We start from the raw sequence: 16,156 nt of genomic DNA, 5'->3' as shown, positions 1-16,156 counted from the left end.
TAGAAGAGTCCTCCACGCTAGGCTCTGGGCAGGAGAAAATCAGAAGTGGTGACCTGAGAGGGTGGCTGCCAACAGCCAGGTTCAGTCTGCTCTTGCTCTTCATGTTGCCTGGTTGAAGCCCTTGCAGTGATCCTTCAAATCTCTACCCTTGTCATCTGCCACTGCCTATTTGTTGTAGCCACTACTGTGTTCCCAGCAGCTTTCTGGTATCACGTCCCCCACCAGTCCCTAAAGCTACATTTCCTGCTACCTGGTTGCAAACTGTTCCATAGCCCAGGGACGGGATGCTGCCAAAGAAAGCAGTTAAATTAGTTTGACTCAATTTGACTTTGGCAGACTCACAATGGTTGCTCCTTATCACCTTGCTACTGATGAGGCAGTTACAAATTGAGTACTCAAATAGATGTTTCAATGTGTTTCCACATCTAAGTCATTCTTCTTTTGTTCTTTTTGCTTGTTCATCTTACAAGTTGTGTAGGTCAGGGGCCTCGTTTTGGTATTTTACACATCTAACAGTAAATGCATGTGAACTGTTGTAACACATGCTGAACTTGGCCTCATTTTTGAAACCTAGGGATTTGGATGGAAGGCCCAAGGTTTGCTAGCAGTTGCAGGCTGCTTCACAGTTAAGAAAACTTCTCTGCATCTGCTGCTGTTCCTGACACGTGTTTTAGCAAGAGGGGAGGGCTATCATAGGCATCTATCTTCCGTGTGAGCCTGTGGTAGGACACAGCTTCTGTGAAAATACTTCAGTGCTTATTCCTTGGGAGGTTTGAAGCAGTGGATTCCAGGTGCCTTGTATGTGCTTCCTAGGGATGTTATAGCATTTCAGCGAAATCAAACCTCTCCCATGCTTCGGATAAAGTGACCTAACCAACTGTATGGTAGCATTCCTGTCATCCAGATCAATGCCAAGACGTATGGCTTGTGTATGTTTATTTTCCTAAGTTAACAGCTTCATGTCACCAACAATTTATTCAAGCAGTGTTCATGTTACTGGCAGAACATTTATTCCTTTACATTGTAATCACCCTTTGTTACATGCCTGAATTATAAAAATAACATAATTACAGTACTAACAGTTGGCAATCCTCAGAGTGCCAAGCTTTGAGACAGTCCTCGAACTCTGTGCGGTCTGGCAGTCATTGCTTTCTACTCCAGGCCACAATTAATCTTACATCAATTACAATTACATTTTACATCAATTTTTGTTTAGCAGTTACCATGAAGTGTGCAAGTAGTCCAAGTACTCCATTCTCTGCAAGTACTCCGTTCTTTATGTTCTTTACATTTACTCTGTTCTTCACACTGTGCGAGTACTCCGTTCTTTGCAGATGGTCAACAGTAAAAGGTCCGTATCTGTAATCTGAATCGCAGATCAAACCACCAAGAACCTTTCACAGCACAAGTCTCTGCAAAATGTTCTTTAACTCCATTGTGTTTTCACTTTTTCAGAGATACAGTTGTGTTGTCTAGACAAGAGTGTTAATAATCTGCAGTGCTGAGTAGCTACCATCAGCTTTGTTTTTCTTTGCTCATGCCACAGTATTTAAATATGGGAGGCAGAGGAGCCTCAAGTACTTTGATAACTCTCTGATCTCAAGAAATGGTGGAAAAGCGGTCACTTGAGCAAAAAAAAGTGCCACTTTTTCAATCACTCTTCAGAATAGAAGCAGTCTTACAGAAGGTTGGTTTAAAAGTGGGATTTCGACTTGTCACGCACAACTTGAACGCTTTTAAACAAACTGCCTTCTAAGGAGCAGTGAAAAGCTTTTTCATGGAACTGTAATTGTGAAACATTTATCTGGGCAAATGTGAAATAGCTTTGCGTTTAAAAATAATCAAAATACCAGGAAATGAAACATTTCATTTTATTTGGGGGTGAGGCCATAGGGTGTAGGATCCCTTATGCAGATGTCCTTCCTTACCTTCTCCGTCATGTGCTCTAGACCGCAGGCAAACTCCAGGGGTGGAGGTCAATGCTGTCGATGCCAGGTGACACTGCCATCCACACGCAGTGGGTGGGAAACAATTTGCTGTGCTCTCCTGGGCCAGGTAGGTGCTGTGGTCTTTGCCATGCCTAGTGAAATACTTCTGGGTGGTTAGTACAGCATGCGGGATCACCACCACAAACTAAGGTTAAAACCTGCAGAGCAATTCATCTTTTTCTAACCCTAGTAGGCAAATCCAATGGGATAACATGAGCTTTAGGCAGTAGCATTACTCAGGGCTTGGGTTTGTGTATTTAAAAGCAAAATGGCACGGCAGGTGGCAGCGGTGTCTTTCCAGAGCCTCTGCATCTGTGTGTGGAAGTACCCGACCTCTGCAGTTACCTGTCCTGGACAGGCACTGAAAGCCACAGACACAGGTGGATGTCACCCTGCCTTTCGCTTGCAGCTGGGAGGGAAGCCAGCAGCTTGGCCTCTAACGTGCCAGATATTCCTTTCCTGTGCTTTGCCAGTGGCAGGCTCTCATTTCAAATATCCCCACCAGCACCAGGCTGCTGGTTGGCATTCCTCAGAAGAAGTGTTCAAGCAGGTCCCTCATATCCCCTGACCATTTAAGGTAGACGTTTTAGACAGAAGCAATTAGAAAAAGTAGCTATCGTTCCCGCTTTTCCCTCCAGTGTGAACATGACAACCAATTCCATAAAGAACAAAGGAGGTCCTTTTTTTTTTCTCTGTTTAAGAGAATGAAAAGCATTTCAGGGTCTTGACATGTCTCTTAAAAATCCCTGGATCCCTGGCAGTCCAATTTGATGGCAGCGGTAGGAAATATTGATCAAATAATAGGTAACATTTTCAGTTTCTCAGTGGTAACTGTTTCTTTAGGTTCTTTGTGTAATGTCATCTACCTCAAAGTGGGAAGTTTCCACTATGTTTTAAAGAAAAATACAAGAAAGGAAAAGTTCTTCAGTGAAAGGTGCCCTTTCGCAGGCAGGGTGTACTTAAAGCAAAACTCCCACTGACTGCAATCCGCTCAGAAGAGCAAAGGGAAGCTGATGCTTTTACTTACACATAATGCCTGGTAGGAAGTAATGTATGAGTGTCATATCTCTGATCTCTTCTTAGCTGCAAGTGAAATGCTGAGCAATGACTAGAATTCAGGGGATTAAGATGGGTGGTTTTAATAATGTTTGAGCAGCAGCAGCACCTCATTTCCTGGGACTCTGAAGTTTTGATTTCACTTGTCTGCTGGGTTTTTTGTGTTGTTTTTTTTTCTTTATGGGGCAATTTTCAGCAGCATAGAAAATGTAGATTCTTCCCCCTTCAAATACAAACTTTACACTAGCAGCTTTAACATGACTTTTTCCCTCTTCCAAAGACAAGAGCATAGAGATAGATGCTTTAGGCTGGCCCAGTCTCCATTGCAGGTCTCATTAAAAATAATAAAAAAATACTTTTTTAATAGTTCTATTTCAGCCAAAAGCAATACGCATTTCAACCTTGTACTTCTGATGTAAATCTTGTGTGGTTGTGCTTCTATTTATCTGCTTTCTATCTCCTGGGCATTTCCTACCAGAGTTCTCAGGAATGAGACTGAACTTGTACCTTCTCCCCCAGACCAGGAGGTCTATGACAACCTGGACTTGGAAGAGAGGAATGAGGTCTTGAAGAAAGACTTTCCAAAGGGTTATCACTGCTTTGAGGTCACATCTGACTATAAATTCCAGTTTTTCTCCCATCCTGGTTCACTGAATGGCATTGTGCTACCTAATCAGATTTCATTGCCTGCAAGGACTAGAAGTGGAAGAATTAGACCTTACATATATCTGGATTTTGCATCCAGAACAGAAAACACCATGTACAGCTAGTTTCTGATTTTCCTTCTGATAACTTATGGGATAGAACTGGAGCCCAGGAGCAAAGCTCTGCTTTCTGAGAGACTCGTGTCCATCACAGTGGTCCACATCTCTGGGTGTTTAGTTAATTGCTGAAGTCTCTACTTGCCACATCGCCACTCATCAGCTAAGCAAGCATTCCTTGCAGCAGATGAAGGGGAGCTCAGCAGCCCCAAATCAGCAGTCTTTTGACTGCTGATTGTTGAAAATCCCCCTTATAAGAAGAATGGAAGAGAAAGACCACTCCTCCTCCACCCTCAACTCCTCCACATTCACGAGGAAGATTCCTGTGCAATGTGAGGTATTCCTGCCCACTGCAGGCACAAGGCAGCTTGAATGGATTTGGTCCTTCCACAAGAAACCTTCAGCCCTAAGGGTAAGTCACTTCTGCAATAAATTATTGCCTGCTCTGCTGGGGACTCAGTAATTTCCTTGAAAAGGAAATCTAGAAACACAATCAATAATTTTCAAGTAAAAGGAAAGGGACATACAAGAAAAGGGATTCTACAATTCACAAATTAATTTCCACTCAGAAACTTTTCAAGCCATTAGGTGGAGATATAAAAGCATAGTTAACAAAGATAAACTGTTGCTATCCATTTAGTTTCAGCTCTAAGCTAGCTGATTTGGGTAAGTCGCAGAAACTAGCCGTAGCAATATGGAGCTCGACAGACTAATGTAGTCAATGCTGAGCCTCATGCTGCTGCACCTCGATCGCTGCCAAAGTTGGTTTCAAGCCAGCCCCTGAACTTTCTCATCTGCTAGTGGCTTTCTGGCATTGTAGCACAGCAAAGCTTCCAGCAATAGCACTTACCACAGTAGCATGCAATTAGCTCTGCAGTTTACTGAAGAACTTGAGCCTTAATCAGTCCTGGAGAAGCATGGTTCTTAAGAACACAAAAAATAACAGGCTTTTCCGTAATTTATTTTACTAGTTCTTGTTAAGCATTGTCCTAGCAGTAAATAATTTCTTCTAGTTTGAATTGTTCATTGATCATAATTTTAGTCTGTTGCTCTTGTTTCCTTTTTATGCCTATAGTTATGCTTTGTCATTTTAAAAAAAGGAAAAATTGGAAATATACCAGCCCTAATATTACTCCATCTGAAAAAGCATTTAAGCATAGAGAAGCACTGCTGCTCCAGCTGGTAAAAGTGTTAGCCCTGATTATCAGCTGCTCCAGGAAATGGTATAGTGATATAAAAGGTAAGATTCATCTAGGTCCTCTGAGATCTGAATTGTGCTATTTACTAAAGGCTATAGCATTTTATTTTATGTCTTCAGCTTTCCTGATTTTTCCTACAGCTCTTCACATGTTTCACTGTGCTCTGATTAACAGAGTAATTAATTTTTTCCTGGTTACTTGCAAATAGTTGAGGTTTTAACAGAAAGTGCTGCGAATCCCACCGTTTATAACCACTGCCACCACCAGCTGTACCCTCCTCCGCTGAATGTGCCTGGCTCTGTAGCAGAGGTGGCAAACAGGAACGTGTTCCCCAGCCAACTCACTAATGGTCAGTCAAAAAAAACAAACCAAAAACCCCAACCTGCAGATCTGGAGCTGGACAGAACTGGTTTTAGGGGGAGCAAAGAGGGCAAGGAAATATTATCTAATGTGTAAATGGCACTGTATACAGTAAATTCAGATGTAACCTGGAGCTGCAAACCAATGAAGAAAGAGAAATGTGTAAATATGTGTTGGTGAACATACATATGTGATCCTAAGTGGAAGGAGGAAGAGAGGAAAAAAATAAAGAAAAGAAGAGAGGAAGAAAAAAACATCGATATGAACATCATATTCCTCCCTGTGAAGGACTCCAGGTGCTGACAACAAACTCTAATGTCCCACCATCAACACCACCAGCATGAAACCATTGACCTTAGGACCCAGAGAAGCAGTGGAGGAGTGAGCTAAGAAGCGTGTGTTACAATTTTAATTATATTATTGCTATTATTGACTATTATTGCTATTATTGACATATTATTATATGACTTTTTCTGTATTTAAGCACACAACCTGCATTATTGTTCTTTGTTTCTCTACAATAATTAGATCATGTAATAGCGATTCTTGAGTTAGTCTGTTAAGATTTCCGTTATGCTAACAATCAATTGGTGTGCTCACTTTTTGCCCATAAACAAGAGTTTGAATGAAAGAGTGCTCCAGCTCCTGCTTGCAGTGCACTTTCTCCCTGGTGATCCAGCAGGAGTAGAAATTTGTGCCTCTTCTACTACCAGCTAAGAGCTGCAAGAGACAACTTCTCAGGCCCTTTTATCATGTCTCCCTTTTCACTTCCCAACTGAGGTATTCCTCTCCCTGCTTTTTGAGTGAACCAAACCTCTTGCCTGCGACAAAATCTTGCCTGTTCTCCACGTAAGCTATAGGAGCAGAACATGAGGGTATACAAAATGGCCCTGCAGGTATTTGCCTTCCTTTGAAGCTGGAGCCATATAAATTGATTTTTTACAGACTCGGAAGTGTTCTATTTCATACAGGGTGTCTCTGTCTGTGTAAAGTTATTACTGTCAGGATCATGGGTGTATATGCATGCCCTGAGTATGCATCTTCTCCACGTTCACATGGGGACTTTACCCACTGATTTGTTTAGAGATATGACTTGGCAAGTGCAATTGAGAGGCTGTTTAGGAATCCCTTCACTCCTCAGCCCCCTCACAACCCTCTCCTCTCCTAGAGAAAATAATGACAATGAGGCCATGAGAGTAATTTTGGCAGCCTAGGTGCCATCCTTTTCAGTTTCTTATCTATAGCAGTCTAGACCCTTCCTCACTCCTCCCCCAAATACATAATACAGAGGGATGGTCTGTAACCCTCGTTGTCCAAGCTATTTTGTTCTGCAAGGGTAGCCAGCAATGCCAGGGGATTTCCAACATTTTCTGATGTGCAAATCATTTAGGAATAGCAAATGGGCTTACAGGGTCTCGCATACAACTAAACCTCACTGACCTACCCCATATTTGCATGGAAGAATGACCTAATTGCCGTAGGGTTTTTCCAAGCAGCAATGTGGAAGCAATTTTGAGGAAAATTAACTCCATTGAGCAGGAGACGGAGAAATGGTAGGAGGAAGAGAGAGCAGACTGCTGCTGAAATGGGCAGGCCCTGTGGCTTGGCCCATGTTTGCCCAGAGCTCAGCTTCAGCATAAACTGCCGCTCTCTGTCAGGGGAGCCAGGCTTCCCGCTCGCTCTGTCGCACACGTGTACATGGATTCGGGACCGTCTCGGTGATCAGAGGCTTTCACCTGATGATGGCAGGATCCCTGGGATACTATAAGCAAGAAAGCAATCTCTCCTGCTCCTTCTTTCGACAGTAAGGGAGGGAAAGAGAATGAGAAAAGTTTGAGAGGTTAAATGGAACCGAGAAAGAAAAAGCACAGAGCGAGCCCTAAAATAAGAGCCTCCTGGGGCTACAAAACCCAAGCCTGTGTTCAGAAGAAAATCCTTTCACACAATCCTAATCAAAGTCTCCTTGTTCCCAGAATAACAGCCCTGTCTACAGAATTAAGTTGTTTCCCTCCACTCAGAGATGATGGCACACAGCGGTCTTTCTCCGTGCTAACCTCACAGCCCTCATTTGCTCGCTCTCTCCTGTTCTCCGGGGAGCAAATTGTGGCTCTGCAGGGACTGGCCCCCGTACACAGAAGATCTCTTCAAAGACCAGGATGCTTTAACTTTTACTCTTATAAATACACCATCTTCCCAGCCAGAGCCCTTTTTGACTCTCGCTGGGTTCAGCATCTTGCAGCTGGTCTCCCACAGCTGATCTCACGGTCCCTGGCATCTGGGAGGCAGGGGACCTGAATTCAGTGGCTATTCATGCTTGGCTAAATACACTTTCCACTAGCAGTCATTAAATCCTGGTCTAGGGACAGGAGACCCAATACTCAGTGTATCTGCAGGGGTATTTATTCAGATAAGCTAGAAAAAAAAATCAGAACGGAAAATAACCTCTCACTCCCTTGGCCACTGTAGCTGATGTTTTCAAAGCAAAACGAAAGCAACCCCCTTCTGCATAAAGAATGAAAAACAAATGTTCACCTCCCCTTTGGAGGCCACTGCTGTGTGACTCCTCATGAGTCTGTCTTTTATAACCAAAGACAGCTCCCATAATTGCTCTGCAGTTGCCCAGTATTGAAGATCGAGGAATCTAACATTTATTGTGGTAAGTGCTTTCTCCTGACACGGGATTTTCTGATCAGGCTTTTAATCTCCTTCACTTAAAACGCACAGTGCTCTTTACCATCATATATGTGCATGTGCAAGTATGTTATAGTTAGACCTATTTTACAACCTGGTAGCTCAGTTTGACAGACAGGGTTGGGGGCCAAAGCTACCCACAGGCTGGCACAGCTGAGAACCCCACTTGGGTTTGCCGGTCCCTGGGATGGCAGATACTGCCCTGGTTCCCCTCCAGCTCGCTCAGGCCGCGTCTGGCTCCCTCAGCATAGACCAACGGGAGCGGGTCTGTGGGGAAAAATACTCCTTGCCAAAGCCCCCATGGCCTCACTCCACACAGCTCCTGAGGGAGGAGGAGGTTTCTTCAGACAACCTTCTGTTTGCTCTCAGGGGCTGTACACCTGAGACTGACTGAGGTGCATTAGGTGCACTCCTGGAGCACATCTGCTGGCTGGCTTTTGTCCAAAAGCAATCCAGCTTGGATGCACTGAGTCTTCCCTGTGACACGAAGCAGAATGCCATAGCTGGGGACGATCCTGAGATTTGCTTCAAAAGCAAGTCAGAAGTCATGGAGCTGAAGCAAAATGCACCCTTGGACAAAACACTGCTGCCTCTGTGTGCCTCAGTACTGCAGGAGGCTTGGGGTGAAAAGCTGATAAAGTGAATCCTTCCTGCAGTCTCTAGGAAAAGCAATACAGACAGGGCTGTTAGGACTGAGCTTTCACCCAACAACCATCTCTGGTCCATGCAATTGCTGGCAAAGCCAGGTCCTCTTCTGCTCTGAGGGGTCACAAGCTGTTGATGAGTTCACTGCAGGGCTAGCTTTCCTTCCCACACAAGGTAATTTCTGCTTTCTGATATTGAAAAGAAAAATAATCCCCTATTGATAAAACCAGGTGCTTAACTGCTGCTTTCAGTAGCTAGTCTCCCTATGTGCAGGACCACCACTACAGTACCCAGTGTTGGCTGAGGAGGAGGAGTTGTTTGGCAAACAGCTGTTACAGCCCAATACAACATTTGTAATTCTGTACCAGTAGAGCATCACTTGTGCTGGCACTTGTGCTCAGGGACACTCCAGTATATCATATAGGAGAAGACCGGGATATTCAATGCGCAGTGCAAAGAGGTGATGGCTCAGATGTGTGGAAGCAGCAGATGCCTCAAGCTGGGGCAGAAAAGGGTTAGACTGCAGGGCTTTTTCTGAGGGCCACTTCTCTGGGCACTGTGCACGTTCGATCTAAAATTTGGGCTGATCAATTGGTCTTTCAAGCGTGGTGAAAGGCTCGCTGTCGCAGGAGAAGAAAGGACCTCTTGCAGGGGTCACACCTATGCTAAATGAGGAGTTCCTCCTGAGTGGTTGTTGTTAGTTACTCATTGAGGTAGCTTTTTATATCAGGTACACAAGGTATACTGTCCTCTAGTCATCACAAGAGGGTTGCAAGGTTCAGTCAGGCATGCAGGGTGATTTCATTGGCTGAAAAGTCCTGTAGACTCGAAGCTTCTTCTGCACAAATAAACAATGATTTTTAGGGACGTGTAAAGTGTCTGGACCTCAAAATTTACCAGGACTCCACACATCCCTGGTCACTTCATCAACTACAGTGCTGGCCTGAGGGCACCTCTGCATGTACCCAGCAACTGCTTTAGAGTGATATCTCCTGCTTTACTGACAGTCCCACCTCTGACAGCTCATATGAACAAACTGAAGGCTTTTTCATTCCTCTTCTCTAGGATACTGGGGTCCTGTTTCATGTCATGTCAGAGAAATGGGCTGGGAGCACAGAAAGTTCAGGTCCCGATGGGCTTCCCTGTCACAAAACCCATGTCCACGTACAGCTCCAACTGATGCTGCTGAGAACCCCATCCAGAGGAGAGGCTGAGGACTGGTGAGACTTCGATGCAGAATAACCTTGTTCTGGGACACTGCACTTCCCCAAACACCTGGGGTACTTCAAGAAAGAAGCGAAAGAAAATTTCCCTGCTGCTGCCCACAGCGCTCCCCTTCTAGATCGAAGTGTAACATTCCCCTGATACGGGAGCCCAGCCCAGCACCACACTGTGCGCCCCGCTCCTCTCCTCCCCATGGAAAAAAAGGGAGGTTTTATTTTGTTGTTGTTCTCTTAACACTTTTATAGCACTGTACCAAAATGAAGGACTCAAGGGTTATTCTATGATATAATTTCCCACAGTTTTTCTTGCAGGGGACCTTGGCAGGGATGCAACACATCCCTTAGCTGTCAAAGCTGGCTCTAGCTCCATTAGGGATGCAGTAAAACTAAGGAAAGGGAGGCTTCCTCACCCAGCTCAGCAGAGCATAAGAGATTCGTTGTTTATGCATATCTCACTAGAACAGTCATTTTCTAATGCTGCTGCAACTATTGTGTAATATCCCAGGGATTTCCCACAGAGGAATTTGCATTTAGAGATTTACAAGGTAAGGTATTGTTTCACATAGATATAATTTAGCCACAAAACATCATTGAAACATATATACATCAGTCAGGGATCATGTTCCTTATAAAAAGGCTGTTCCTGAAGTACTTGAACATTTGTAAGACACGACTGATGGAATTCAGACATGAAACTGGCCTTGCACATTTCCTTACACAGTTATCCCTGTGTTTATTCCCAAGATTCCCTTCTTTCCCAGTCCACTGCTTGGTGTCTGTCTGTTTGTTTTGCTGGAGTGAAGCTCAAACAGCTTCAGCTACAGACACGTTTCATAGCAAAGAGACAGCATCAATTCAGTTCATAACCTGTTTTGCTAGTATGCCATGGAAGGGGAAATTCAGATTGTAACTGCTCAGCAATGGTGATTCGTGACCAAGGAATGATCTCGCATAGAGGACAAGAAGGTGTTACCCTGGCTGGAAGCAGGGATGCCAGAGACAGGACTGCTCCTTGTAAGGGAGTGAAGTTTCCCTAGGTGATGAGATAAGAAATGCCACACCATTGTCTTGTAGCAACGGTGCACTGGGAGAGCTCAGGGGACACCTTTGGGCAGCAGAGCTGATGCTGGGGGATGGACCATGGGGCTGAGGTGCCCCGTGCTGATGCTCACGTGATGGGTACAGGTGCAAGTGTGTATAAGGAAACAGCCTGTGCCACATCTTTTCATAGTCCTTGTAGAACCACTTCTGGCACTAGGCCTCTGCTCAATACATTGTTCATTAAATCTTTTTTTATTTAAGCTCAAATGTGTTTAATTCACCTCAAGGGGTACAATAAAAATTCCCCAACACTATTCTGCCAGACCCTCTGCTACCATTTATTTTCCTGTTGCAAGTGCTGATTTACATGAATTAGGGAGCTCATCTCAGTAATTTTTAGTGTAACAAGATTAAAGGAACAGAAATGGAGTAAGCACATGCAAACCTAGTTCCACCTAAACAGTTCATGAGCAGTCATGTACACTACATGCGGTATTTTATCCTTCAGACTGCCACACACACACACACCACCCCCCCACCCCACCCCCCCAAATTGTAGCACTAAAGTGCTAAACAGCTGTGAGGAACTGACTTTATTTGCCTTATCTGTAACAGATAACGGTCTTGTATTCCTTTCTCATTGTCAGAGAAAGGAAGGGAAAGGGAAAAATATCACCACTTGTGAATATCCAGATGTCAATACCTGGCAACTGTTTAGACATCATCAGCATAATGATCATTAACAGATTTCAATATCCCTTGAACAAATAGGTTTAATACTCTAGATAACAGTTTCAATTCTTAGCCACACTGCCTTATATAAATTGAGGAAATGGTCCCTCTCTTTGAAGGAATTTACACAACCTAAAATATGTTTCCGCACACTTGATATTAATTCCAAAGACTTTGAAAGTACCTCATCTGGTCATTGCTCACTCACTCCATGGGGAATGATGGAGTTTTCTATTCTAGGCTGACACCACTCGGACACCGCACTTTCCTACTAGCTGCCCCCTACACTGAAATGATGCCCCAGTCAACTTCTCTTTTTCATATAGAAACACAGTTACTACTTGCTCCAGCCAGCTTCTGCATGGTTGGAGCTCAAGAGGCAGCAGAAGAGCAGAGACTTGAAATGAGCGCCAGTTTATGTTTATCCTTGCTAATTTATGTTTATCTTCCTGAGTCAAGCAATTTTTAAGCAGCTTAAGGGTTTGGCTTTCCTTTCAGTTTCACACCAGTTTGGATATTTTTCTTCATTTTTTCCTCTTTCCCCTTATTTTTTGGTAGCTTCTATTTGTTCGGGTTATTTAATGTATTTTGGCAGGATGTTTTGTTGTGTGGGGGTTTTTTGGGGGTGTGTTCTTTTTTCTAGTAGTTGTTTGTGGGATTGGTTTACTTACTGCTGGCTTTGATGAACACTGTGACTACTGTTCGGTCGGACCCAGAGACTAGAGTAAGGCAGTTTGAAACCCACCAAAACCACCAGGAACTGAAAGCAGCTGATCCAGGCAGCAGTCAAAACCAGAGGGAGTGAGACATGAGGGCTGATCCTGCATCAGGCTTGCAAAACCCATGACTGGACAAAGCAAGCTGATTTTGCTTAACAGCTTAGAGCCTATAAAAACATAAAAAATGAGGGCAGGAGAGCAAAGAAAGACAGCAGGATAGGGAGCATCCTGACCCAGTAACGTCGAGAAAATGGTGCAAGGACCTGAGAAACAGCTCAAGACCTTGACTGCCCTGAAGCAGTGCATAACACTGATAAATCACACCGTGTGTCACTTTGCTTTCTTGTCACCCACGTTCAGCAACCTCAGCCGTACCTGCAGCCTCCAACAGCAAAGGCACAGCCCAGGTGAGCTGTGGCACGGCTTGCCACCCTGGCTGGGCTGGAAAGTCTCACTGTGAGGTGGAAAAAATACTCCCTCTCCTATGGAGGGGGCCCTTACCCCCTTGTTTTTTGCATGAAGGGGTGAGGAGGCTGAAAGGGTCCCCCACATGGCGCGGGGCCAGCACCCCCGGCGAGCAGCCCTGGTGGGAGCCGGTCACAGCATCTTGCCCAGTCTCTGCTCCACCCAGCTGGTTTCACCCCACGTATGAGTGAGCTGACTCAGTGAACTGACTTTTGGGGGAAGAAAGGGGGGTCGTTGCTCATGGGCAACATTTCCAAGTACCTCTGCCATTTGCCCCATCACCCTGCCGTGCAGTACAGCCAAGGGATGAGGCGGCCAGCTCTGATCGTGAGGAGTTTCGTTTCTGTTGTCTGCTAAACAGGAGGAAAGTTGGCTAACGTATAAGGAAATGAAAGGGAAAAAAAAACCCACATTGCATTATTATTTCCAGAGGTATCATGAAGCAAGCCCCTTTTCATATCAGAATTCGTTTCATTTCTCCTGATTCTTGTCACAGTGTGTAGGTGGAGCCTGTAAATAAAAAAGGACCAGAAGGAGCTGAAAACAAGTTACTGCTTCTCCTTGCTACAGGACGCTACACAGGTAGAAGTTTCTCTTTTCCTTCTTCTCAAAGTAACCATGCAATTTTTGACTGTTATCTTCATTCCTTTTAATAGTTGCATGTGAGAGGGCTGTGTAAGAGTCTAAAGTATGTGTGGTTAAACAAGGTTGCCAGGAATAGGATCTGTTGTTTTCTGGGGTGGGGAAAAAGAAAAGACATTAGTATTATTTCCTCTCTAAAGGGAGATGACTGAGAGACAGCATTTAAATTGGAACACATTTTTTAAAGTATGTATTGTGTGGGGGCAGCATTCAGCAACACGGTCTAGTAGGCAGTATTCCTGTGTAGCATCATAAGCTTTGCATCGCTTCTTTTTTTTCTGAGAAGACAGCTAGAGTTAATAAATGTACAACCCAGAGACTGTGTAGTTTACCCAAATATCCTGAAGTCACAGGATATGTCAGGCAGAAGTCCCTGCGCTCCTCTGGCTGGACACAGAGTGAATAAATGCAAGAGCTGTGTGGGTTCAGCGCCGCAGCTTTGCGCTTTGGGTTGGATGGTGGATTTTGTTATTACCCCTCGAGATGCAAAGCCAGGATCGTTAGAGAAAAATGAGGCAACTCCTCTTCAGGACCATCAGCAGGTTGGTGCTTCACGCAGGTGTGGTTGTGCAGCACAATGCTTCCTGTTGTGCCAGGGGAGATTTCTGACACACAGGCAAGCAAACGTCCAAAGGTAAGGTTCAAGGAAAGCAATATTGTCCCGATGACAAATGCAGGGGAAGCTCTGGTGGGAGGGATGTTATCAGACTTTCAGTATCAGCATGTCATCCAGGTGTCACGTTTCACATGTGGATTCTGGCCAGTTTCAGAAAGGCACTTAAAAATTGCAGCTCTTTTTTTCCTCTCCTCCTTTCTTTCTTTCATCCAATGTTGTCAAGGCTCAGTACACAAAGAAATCACTATGCCTGCATGGCACAGTGAAGGGTTGCACCGACCTATCTAACCTTTTTCAGGTCCAGCTGGGTAGCCCCAGAAATCCACGCATGCCGATTTACTCTGCTGCTTACTGTAGGTATCTTTGTTAGCCTGTGTATCTGTGTGTGCACACTGATCTACACTGTACCCCCAGCTAAAAAAACCTTCTAGGTATGTGGTAAGATATAGCCCTTGCACTAAAATATTTCAAAAAGTTGTCACTTTTTTTTGTCAGACTCCTTAAGTCTCAGTTTCCCAGATGTCACAAGTTTGTCTTGCAAGATCCTTCTTTTTATTTTTATTTTGTTTTTCCTGGTGGCCTTACTATACTATTTTTGCATTTCATCCTTATATTCATTATAAGGATGGCTAAAGCTTGCTGTATAACCTCTTTCTGAAGGAAACACATCCATGTTTAGGAGGCCATATGCTAAAACCAGTACATTAATAACTCTGAAAACAGCCCAATGAATACAAATAATAATGTAAAAAGGATGGAAAATTGTTTCTGGGTGATATTTACTTTAAATTAAAAATCTGTAGGAAGTGTTCATTCCACTAAATTGAAAGGCAGGTACAGAATGGGAGAGGCAATGGAAGGGATTACTGTTGGAAACATTATTTTCAGTAAATCATTTCCTGTAGCAATAGAAAATCTCAAAAGAATCTGGTAGCCAGTGAATGGGGAATGTATGTTTGTTGCAGATAAAGCACTGAGTCCTCATTCAAGGAAGAAAAATCTTATGATTCATTAATAGAAAGATAAAAAGTTTATACTGAAATATTAAAGAAAGGTGACGTATGGAGAAAGATAAGGGAACTGTAAAATGAATACCTATAAAGAAATTAGAGTAGTTCAGTCATCTTTTATTGCTGCTCAAAACTGAGAAGGAGACAGGAATATCTACTACAAAAAATTGTATTGTTTTATTAAAAAGAAAGACTGAATAACAAGAGTGGAATTAATCTGCTTTTTTCTAAACTTGTCTTACACACTGAAAGCATAACTTACATTGTTTCTGATCATCCTGTTTTGACATCTGCTCAAATTAGAAACTGTAAACTTAATTCAACCAAAAAATTAAAAGAACAGGAGGTTTTTTCAAGCCAAAAAAGTGTCTCTCCTAATTCATTTTCCCAAGTGTTTGAGTTAAACAGATCTTGTTTTTGGCAACGGGAGGTTAAAAAAAATCTAGCTTTGAAAAAACAGTTTGCGTTTTTTTCTTTAAATCATTCTCTTTGGAAATCACTTTCTCTGGAAAACATCACATCAAAAGGCTCCAATTTCTTCAGTAGCCTATAGAAAATATCTCAACAAAACTTTTACATAAAGAAAAGTTGAACAAGAAAATAAAAAGTCTCCTAGTTCTCCCTTCTCTAACATCATGTCAAGCAAAGTCTGCTTTTTGGAGAGGATTTTAAGCTATAGAGGGGGGACTGAGATACTGAACTTCTAAAATAGGCGTAAGACTTGCTTCTGACAAGTGTTTCCACCGCAAGAGAGGCAAGCTGGCCTCACAGTAGACTATGGCTTGGTGTGTCCTACTCCCATTGCAGGTGGCCCACCCATGTAGACCCTCCTTGTGCAGCCACACAGCCCTGTACTTCTGACCTCAAGTCACTGCAGTTAAGCATTCGCACACTCTCCAACCATGCCCAGCAGCTGCCATACTGACTAAGCTTCTCAAAACACCTTTCAGCAAAATATTACATTGAGGAAAACTAGCTTTTTGCAAAACCTGGTGTAACTTCCCCCCC

This window comes from Gavia stellata, chromosome 1 (assembly GCF_030936135.1).
Source record: "Gavia stellata isolate bGavSte3 chromosome 1, bGavSte3.hap2, whole genome shotgun sequence".
NCBI classification, from domain to species: domain Eukaryota; kingdom Metazoa; phylum Chordata; class Aves; order Gaviiformes; family Gaviidae; genus Gavia; species Gavia stellata.
The sequence above is the reverse complement of the archived record's forward strand: the minus strand, read 5'-3'. Positions refer to the sequence as shown.